The sequence below is a fragment of the Mytilus galloprovincialis genome, chromosome 11 (genome assembly GCF_965363235.1).
Source record: "Mytilus galloprovincialis chromosome 11, xbMytGall1.hap1.1, whole genome shotgun sequence".
NCBI classification, from domain to species: domain Eukaryota; kingdom Metazoa; phylum Mollusca; class Bivalvia; order Mytilida; family Mytilidae; genus Mytilus; species Mytilus galloprovincialis.
The window spans coordinates 12,843,529-12,852,749 of record NC_134848.1 but is presented as its reverse complement, the minus strand read 5'-3'; positions in this window follow the sequence as shown (position 1 = coordinate 12,852,749).

Below are 9,221 nucleotides of genomic sequence, written 5' to 3'. Positions count from 1 at the left end.
ATGAAATTTTATAGGAGTTATCTACCTTTACAAAATAAATTTGTCGGTATGTTTATTTAACCCATAAACAGTTAACCGTATAACCCTGGAATGTTTTTATTTGAGTCCCCTAGGTCCTTACTTAGAAAATGAGGTCAAGGTCAAAGGTCAAGGTCAAGTTCTCAATTGTGACTTTTGCTTGTTTTTGCATTTTCTCTGACACTTTGAGAGATACATATCAAAGAACAACTGCAAAATGTCAGCTTTATTGTAGTGAAGATATGCTACATTTAGTCTTATACAATTAAATGGCATCTTATAGGAGTTGATGCCCCTGAAATGTCTTGATATGAGGTTATTTGATAATAACTTCAATTAAGTTCATTATAAAGACATTTGACCTTATACAAAAGGTTAAGTGACAAATGACCTTGAAAAATGGCTACCGGAAGTGACCTTGGGAAAACCGGAAGTAGCTTTTTTTGCAATGTTTTCACATAAAAGTACTCAGAATCCAGATATTTTGTCATAAAGATACATGAACAGATAACTGAAGACTAAAAATGACTTCCAACAAACCGGAAATGGCAAATTATGTCCCATTCTACATTCAAAAGTATATAGAAACTATATATTTTTGGAATCAGTGTGAAAGAAGCTATCATATGAGACCGGATGTGACATTCATTTCACCGGAAGTAGCATATTATCTCCCTTATATCACTGAAAAAGATAATTAAACCATTATTTATCGCATCAGTATGAAGGAACTACCTTCTTATCCAAATTTCTTTGGTGTGGAAAGACTTTCAATTGTTCTCTGAACAATTGGTTTTTAATTATTATTATTTTTTTTTTTCCGCCAAATTTTGTTCTTGCGATAAATGTTTGTTTCGCAATATGTCGCTTAAATATTTCTCATATGGTATCGTATAGTTTATGCGCTTTTAAATTTTACCCTGCTAAGCCGAACCATTTTCTTTGTAAGAGTTATCTCCCTATTCACTGTTTATCATCTGTGTGCATCTCCTTCGTAACAAAAAAAGATAGCGACAAAATTCTTTTTACAAATTGTTCGTTACAACCTCAGTAATTTTTGGCGCATTTGGATCGAAGCGATTCGATGAAATTTTATAGGAGTTATCTACCTTTACAAAATAAATTTGTCGGTATGTTTAGTTAACTCATCAACAGTTAACCGTATAACCCTGGAATGTTTTTATTTGAGTCCAATGGGTCCCAACTTAGAAAATGAGGTCAAGGTCAAAGGTCAAGGTCAAGTTCTAAATTGTGACTTTTGCTTGTTTTTGCATTTTCTCCGACACTTTGACAGATACACATAAAAGAACAAGTGCAAAATGTCAGCTTTATTGTAATGAAGATATGTTACTTTAGTCTTATACAATTAAATGGCATCTTATAGGAGTTGGTGCCCCTGAAATGTCTTGATATGAAGTTATTTGATTATAACTTCAATTAAGTTCATTATAAAGACATTTGACCTCGTACAAAAGGTTAAGTGACTAATGACCTTGAAAAATGGCTACCGGAAGTGACCTTAAGAACACCGGAAGTAGCTATTTTTGCAATTTCTTTCACCTAAAAGTACCCAGAATCCATATATTTTGTCATATAGATACATGAACAGATTACTGAAGACTAAAAATGACTTCCAACAAACCGGAAGTGGCCAATTATCTCCCATTCTACATACAAAAGTATATAGAAACTATATATTTTTGGAATCAGTGTGAAAGAAGCTATCATATGAGACCGGATGTGACATTCATTTCACCGGAAGTAGCATATTATCTCCCTTATATCACTCAAAAATATAATTAAACCATCATTTATCGCATCAGTATAAAGAAACTACCTTCTTATCCAAATTTCTTTAGTTTGGAAAGACTTTCAATTGTTCTCTGAACAATTGGTTTTTAATTATTATTTTTTTTTTTCCGCCAAATTTTGTTCTTGCGATAAATGTTTGTTTCGCAATATGTCGCTTAAATATTTCTAATATGGTATCGTATAGTTTATGCCCTTTTAAATTTTACCCTGCTAAGCCGAACCATTTTCTTTGTAGAGTTATCTCCCTATTCACTGTTTATCATCTGTGTGCATCTCCTTCGTAACAAAAAAAGATAGCGACAAAATTCTTTTTACAAATTGTTCCTTACATCCTCAGTAATTTTTGGCGCATTTGGATCGAAGCGATTCGATGAAATTTTATAGGAGTTATCTACCTTTACAAAATAAATTTGTCGGTATGTTTAGTTAACTCATAAACCGTTAACCGTATAACCCTGGAATGTTTTTATTTGAGTCCAATGGGTCCCAACTTAGAAAATGAGGTCAAGGTCAAAGGTCAAGGTCAAGTTCTAAATTGTGACTTGTGCTTGTTTTTGCATTTTCTCCGACACTTTGAGAGATACACATAAAAGAACAACTGCAAAATGTCAGCTTTATTGTAATGAAGATATGTTACATTTAGTCTTATACAATTAAATGGCATCTTATAGGAGTTGGTGCCCCTGAAATGTCTTGATATGAAGTTATTTGATTATAACTTCAATTAAGTTCATTATAAAGACATTTGACCTCATACAAAAGGTTAAGTGACTAATGACCTTGAAAAATGGCTACCGGAAGTGACCTTTAAAAAACCGGAAGTAGCTATTTTTGCAATTTCTTTGACCTAAAAGTACCCAGAATCCATATATTTTGTCATATAGATACATGAACAGATTACTGAAGACTAAAAATGAATTCCAGCAAACCGGAAGTGGCCAATTATCTACATACTACATACAAAAGTATATAGAAACTATATATTTTTGGAATCAGTGTGAAAGAAGCTATTATATGAGACCGGATGTGACATTAATTTCACCGGAAGTAGCATATTATCTCCCTTATATCACTCAAAAATATAATTAAACCATCATTTATCGCATCAGTATAAAGAAACTACCTTCTTATCCAAATTACTTTAGTTTGGAAAGACTTTCAATTGTTCTCTGAACAATTGGTTTTTAATTGATATATTTTTTATTTTGCAGCACCATCCTACAACGATGATGACGAGTATTAAGTTAACCTAGAAATTTAAAATTGTTTTTCATTATTAAAGGATATTTGATATTCATATATAAATTGTTATCTTCATTCTTATGATCAAATGATATTGATACACCCAAATGTTTTAGCATAAGTTTATGAAATAAACACCAAGAAATATAAAACGCACTATATATGAAAAAACCCAAAACCCAAAGAAAGCAAATAACGGACAGTATCCCACCAAATGTCAATATTAAAAGTTTAAACACATCAAACAAATGGGAAACACTGTCATATTCATAACTTCATACAGGTATTTCTCCATGTAGAAAATTGTGGATTGAACCACGTCTCACATGTACATTGTATCCGAACCTCTCAATTGTATAACAACCGTACAAAATATTACCATGTTGACAATAATGCGTGATCAAAACAAACAGACACAACAGACAAAATGTCAAAAAACCAAACACTACCCAAATCACTATAAAAATATAGTTACATGACAGCAAAGAAAAAAACGGCGTATGTTTTTTTACTAAAAACATCAACTGTATAGATAAAGTGATGATACAAGAGTTGTAGTCCTGTGGTATAACAGTAGGGATGTACATTTGGTGTTTAGACCAAGATTTGAGTTCAACATGACTAAAAAGAATTTCCTAGTTTCAGTTGTGTTTTGTATACATCTGTTTGTCTATTGGTCGTCTTCAGTCTGTTGTTCCCATATGGTTGTCTGTTTATTTTTGACCTATAAATTTGAATGTCACTTTGGTATCTTTTGTCTCATTTAAAAAACATTTTATAGCCGTATATCTTATAAATTGATTCGCGATTGGTCTAATTCCGTGTGTTGCTTGCGATAGATTCTGAAACAACAGCTGATACACAAAGTGAGATATTTTCATTTCATTATGTTCTGCATAATTTATGTGTAAAAAAAAAATCTAAAATTCCCCACTTTTAATTTGTACGCCAGACATCCGTGTCGGCTACAAAAGGCTCGTCAGTGACGCTCCAATTATCAAAGTTAAAAGGCCAAAATCAAGTACAACGTTTTGCCAAACTCATCTAAAGTAATTTGTTAGTGTAATAGAATTTAAATTTTAACCCTTTTCGGCATCGAGAAATCTCAGAAGCATCGAAAGGATCCTACTGGGAGTAAGCTATCACGCACAAAGCATTTTTTATGAGTCTTTTGTCTGGCGTAATTTTTTTTTAATCCTGGTGTCTATGATGAGTTTATTAACAACCCTGGGTCGATGACACTGCTAGCGGAGATTTATTTTCCCGAGCGTATCACCGGCCCAGTAGTCAGCACTTCTGTATCGACTTCAGTTATCATTGATATGTTCATAATTATGAATTAACTGTTAAAAAAAACTTTGAATTTTTGAAATACGAAGGCTTTTCTACCTCAGGAATAGATTACCTTAGCTGTATTTGGCAAAACTTTTAGGAATTTTTGGTCCTCAATGCTCTTCAGCTTCGTACTTTGTTTGGCCTTTAAACATTTTTTGAATCGAGCGTCACTGATTTGTAATAGGAGGGTCTAGATAGGGTCTACAAAAAAGGGAATAATCGGCAATAATTAAGTGTAGAATAAAGGGCAAACATAAAGAGAATAGAAAACCAATAGACATAAAGCACAGTACACAGAATATAAGGCTGTTAAAGTATTGTAATATGGAATAACAGGCAACACTTATAAAGAAGAGAAATCATACCCTTGTAACCTGTTAATGTTCCAAAATAAATAAAATCGTTTTGGATTTATCATTTTAATTTATCGAGTATTTCCACGAGAGTATCACCGGCCCAGTAGTCAGCACTTCTGTATTGACTTCAGTTATCATTGATATGTTCATAATTATGAATTAACTGTTAAAAAAACTTTGAATTTTTGAAATACTAAGGCTTTTCTACCTCAGGAATAGATTACTTTAGCTGTATTTGGCAAAACTTTTAGGAATTGTTGGTCCTCAATGCTCTTCAACTTTGTACTTTGTTTGGCCTTTAAACATTTTTTGAATCGCGCCTCACTGATTTGTAATAGGAGGGTCTGGATCGGGTCTACAAAAAAGAGAATAATCGGAAATAAGTAAGTGTAGAATAAAGGGCAAACATAAAGAGAATAGAAAACCAATAGACATAAAACACAGTACACAGAATATAAGGCTGTTAAAGTATTGTAATATGGAATAACAGGCAACACATATAAAGAAGAGAAATCATACCCTTGTAACCTGTCAATGTTCCAAAATAAATAAAATAGTTTTGGATTTATCATTTTAATTTATCGAGCAATTTTCAAAATGCGCATCTTGTACAGAAAAAATGTAGCCGTCAAATTTTTTTCCCCTACGAAGTAATTACGAATAAATTAATGTAATACTTATTCAGAAGGAATATCTGTATAATTAAATGAGGATACTATAAAATAATCAAATGGACGTCTGTTTCATATAAGAAACAAAAATACAAGACATTGAGTATAATGCGGTTTTTATACAAGATTCAATTGATTCACAGGTAATGTTAATTTCTAAATTTCTTTTGTGTTTTAATCGATATTCAAAGTCTTATTTGTCAACATAAGCGTGGAGTATATTAGTATATAATAATTTCATCACAAATCAATTATATGTTCCATCAATATGTTCCAATTCTAAACTAAATGAAAAGAGAACGTTTGGTTGATTGAGAAAACTTGAGAGATATTCATAAATGCAATACTCGAACACCCACTTAAAATTTAGAATGGATTTTTCCAGATATTTTAAAATTGTATGAAAAAGGTGATTATATGGCGAAAATATATTTCAAGTAAAATGTTATTATTGCAACTAAGGTAAAGTTTCTTCGAGTGATATCGAATTATCTCGCTTGACTCGAAAATATGGATAAAGTATAAAACTTCGTGTAACTAAATGATCCCTTATTGTCATATTAATACTTATATGTTAGCGTTGACCTCCAGCGTGATCCATCACAGTGGAAATAAAAAAATCCAGGAAAAAATTCAAAGACTGCCATTTTGACTGTACATGCATGGACAACTTATATATTGTAAAAAACATGGGGACCCTCGACTTGCGTTATCATTACAATGGATAACTCGCTATAAGTTATTGTACGTTAAGGGATATAAAACATTTTGACTGGCAATGTCTTTAGAATTAGACTCATAAAACATGTTTTAAAACTGTTATTCCGGTAAAAAAAATCATCAATCATGCAGAGTTTCTAACTGTAACCTTTGTAAGGGTGTGTCATCTATAGATTTAAAAAAGGGGAGAGTACTTTTATTAAGAATTTAATAAGAAACAATAGTTTCATATTAATTTTTAACTTTAATAAAAAATAAAAAGAAACATGTTCTTATAAAAATTGATTTCGAATTTGTCCAAAACCACCCTTCTCAAAAATCGTGCCTTACAAAAAGTATAACTAGATTGATAGATAAATAATTAAAGAAACAAAGAAAGAAAGTCGGAGAACAAAATAATATTTCCATCAATATCTACCAAGTCTAAAATAAATGATAGGAGAATGTTGGATTAATTGAGAACACTTGATGTTTATAAATAAAATATTGGAACACCCGCTTAGAATTTTTAAAGGATTTTACCAGATATTTTCAAATTGTATTAATAAGGTGACTATATGGCGAAAATATATTTCAAGTAAAATGTCATTGTTGCAATTGAGGTAAAGTTTCTTCAAGTAATATCGAATATTGACCTACAGCGTGATCCATGACAGTGGAAATAAAAAATCGAAGAGAAAAATTCAAAGAGTGCCATTTTGACTGTACATGTATGGACAACTTAATCTTTTATTTGTTCTATATTTTGTAACACGAAACTATATATTTTTATTTCATTATGTTCTGCATATGTGCAAAAAACTCTAAAATTCCCGACGGGTGCCGCATGTAGAGCAGGATCTGCTTACCCTTCCGGAGCACCTGAGATCACCCCTAGTTTTTTGGTGGGGTTCGTGTTGTTTATTCTTTAGTTTTCTATGTTGTGTCGTGTGTGCTGTTGTTTGTTTGTCTTTTTCATTTTTATCCATGGCGTTGTCAGTTTGTTTTAGATTTATGAGTTTGACTGTCCCTTTGGTATCTTTTGTCCCTCTTTTTTAAATTTGTACGCCAGACATCCGTGTCGGTTACAAAAGACTCGCCAGTGACGCTACAATTGTATATGTTGGCAATAACCGCTTCTATTATGTTACAGCGTCGACTAATTCACGTATGGAATGCTATTTCTAAAACAATACTATGAGTTTATTTGGTGTGTGTTTTGTGCAAGAGCTGTGTGCATCTTTAATGTATCTATTATCTTTGATGACCGTATTGTAAATTGACCGTTTTTTTTGCTAACAAAACTCATCGCTTAATAGTTAGATAAATATGGTATATGTTGTCTAACTGAAGAGAACATTTCACCTCATTTTTACTATTTACTGAAAAAATATATTTCTAAGGCGACAATTACATGGTGAACAGTGGTTGCAAATCAGAGACATTTATCTTAGAATCGAAAAATCAATGCTGCTATCGGAGTGATATTTGTGCAATGAATTTCAGAGCTTATATGTCATTACATCATATTTGCTGTATAATACTTCACTTATTATGTTTACGAGGTTATCACTCTGAAAAAGAATTGCTAAACTATATCATGCCATAAAGGTGTTGCTTTGATAAATGACAAAAAAGTTAAATACGTTTTGTATTCAATGTAAAACTGTGTTTTAAAATATAATTGTAAAAATAATTTATGTAAAACTGTGTTTTAAAATATAATTGAAAAAATAATTTATTCTGCCAGAATGATTAAGAAATGTTTTTAAGCTGCTATGAATATGGAGATATGTTATCCAACTGGTTTACAGGAAACATGGATAGATCAATATGCAACAAATTAACAACAAACAATAAGGAGTTCACAATAAGCCAACAGTAAAAAAGAAGAAAATTGCACAAACATAAGATACAGATATAACAGGACGAAAGCAAGAACAATTTAGCTACGGTTAGCAGTTTTAGGTCTCTTAGCGACATTCATTGCGTTGTTCAAGACAATTAAAAGGCGATGATAAGTATCAATCGACAATGTCATAACTTTGAAAAGGAAACGGCGTTGTTTTAAAGACGATTTTAATGATCTTTGTTATATGTGAAAGAAATATCATATAACAGTTTATTAAATCATAATGGCGTCAGTGAAACAAGTAATGTTTGCAAAAGAGAGGCTACGATACCAGTTGAAATTTCAATCTTAGGAATCGAAAATCGATTTACAACGTAACGGTTAAAAAGAAAAAAAACCCCAGACAATCAGACAAACAATAGTACACAGAACACAACACTATTTTTTTTATGATTTTACTTGTATTATTTGTTCACCAGTCCAAGCAAGAAAACACATATTTTGTTCTAATTCATAACTTCAAGCGAACATACATTATTTACAAAATAAACGATACAAAAATGACCTTTGTATGGGATCAGCTCGCCTTACAGTGTGCAGCAAAGCTTTTATTTTATTAAAGAAAAATGAAACATAATAAGTGCTCGTCTGTAACTGTCTACATAGGCCGCTGTAGGTAACAAACACAAATCATATAACAATTCAAATGAAAGATTCTGTTCCTTTACACATTATCATTCACATTAATAAAAAATAACACAAGAAAAATACATTAAGTCGGTAGGAGGGTGTGAAACTTTACTGCACCAAAAACGAACCTCAAAGGACAATATCCTGAATTGACACAACCGCCAAAAGTGACCTTATTCAAATATTATTAAGTTCTAACTCGACCAGTGAAAAACATTTAACCTATTGTATACTTTCAACATGTGTATAATTATAAACAATTAAACGTGGTAATGATTACATATCGGTGTACAGAACTTTCATAAATATAGTTATTTGAGTGATGATAAAAAATTCCACCTTTCGACAATTTAAAAAAATTTTGAATGGTATAATTTTTAAAAGTAAAATTTTGTTTAAATTCTCCTACTACATATATATGAAAATCCCAACCAATTATGAACTTCTTGTCTTTATTTGAAAATTGACATTCAAAATATAAAATAGATACGATGAACACATTTAGTGGAATGGTGTTATGTTAATGGTTTTCTTTAGCATTGAAAA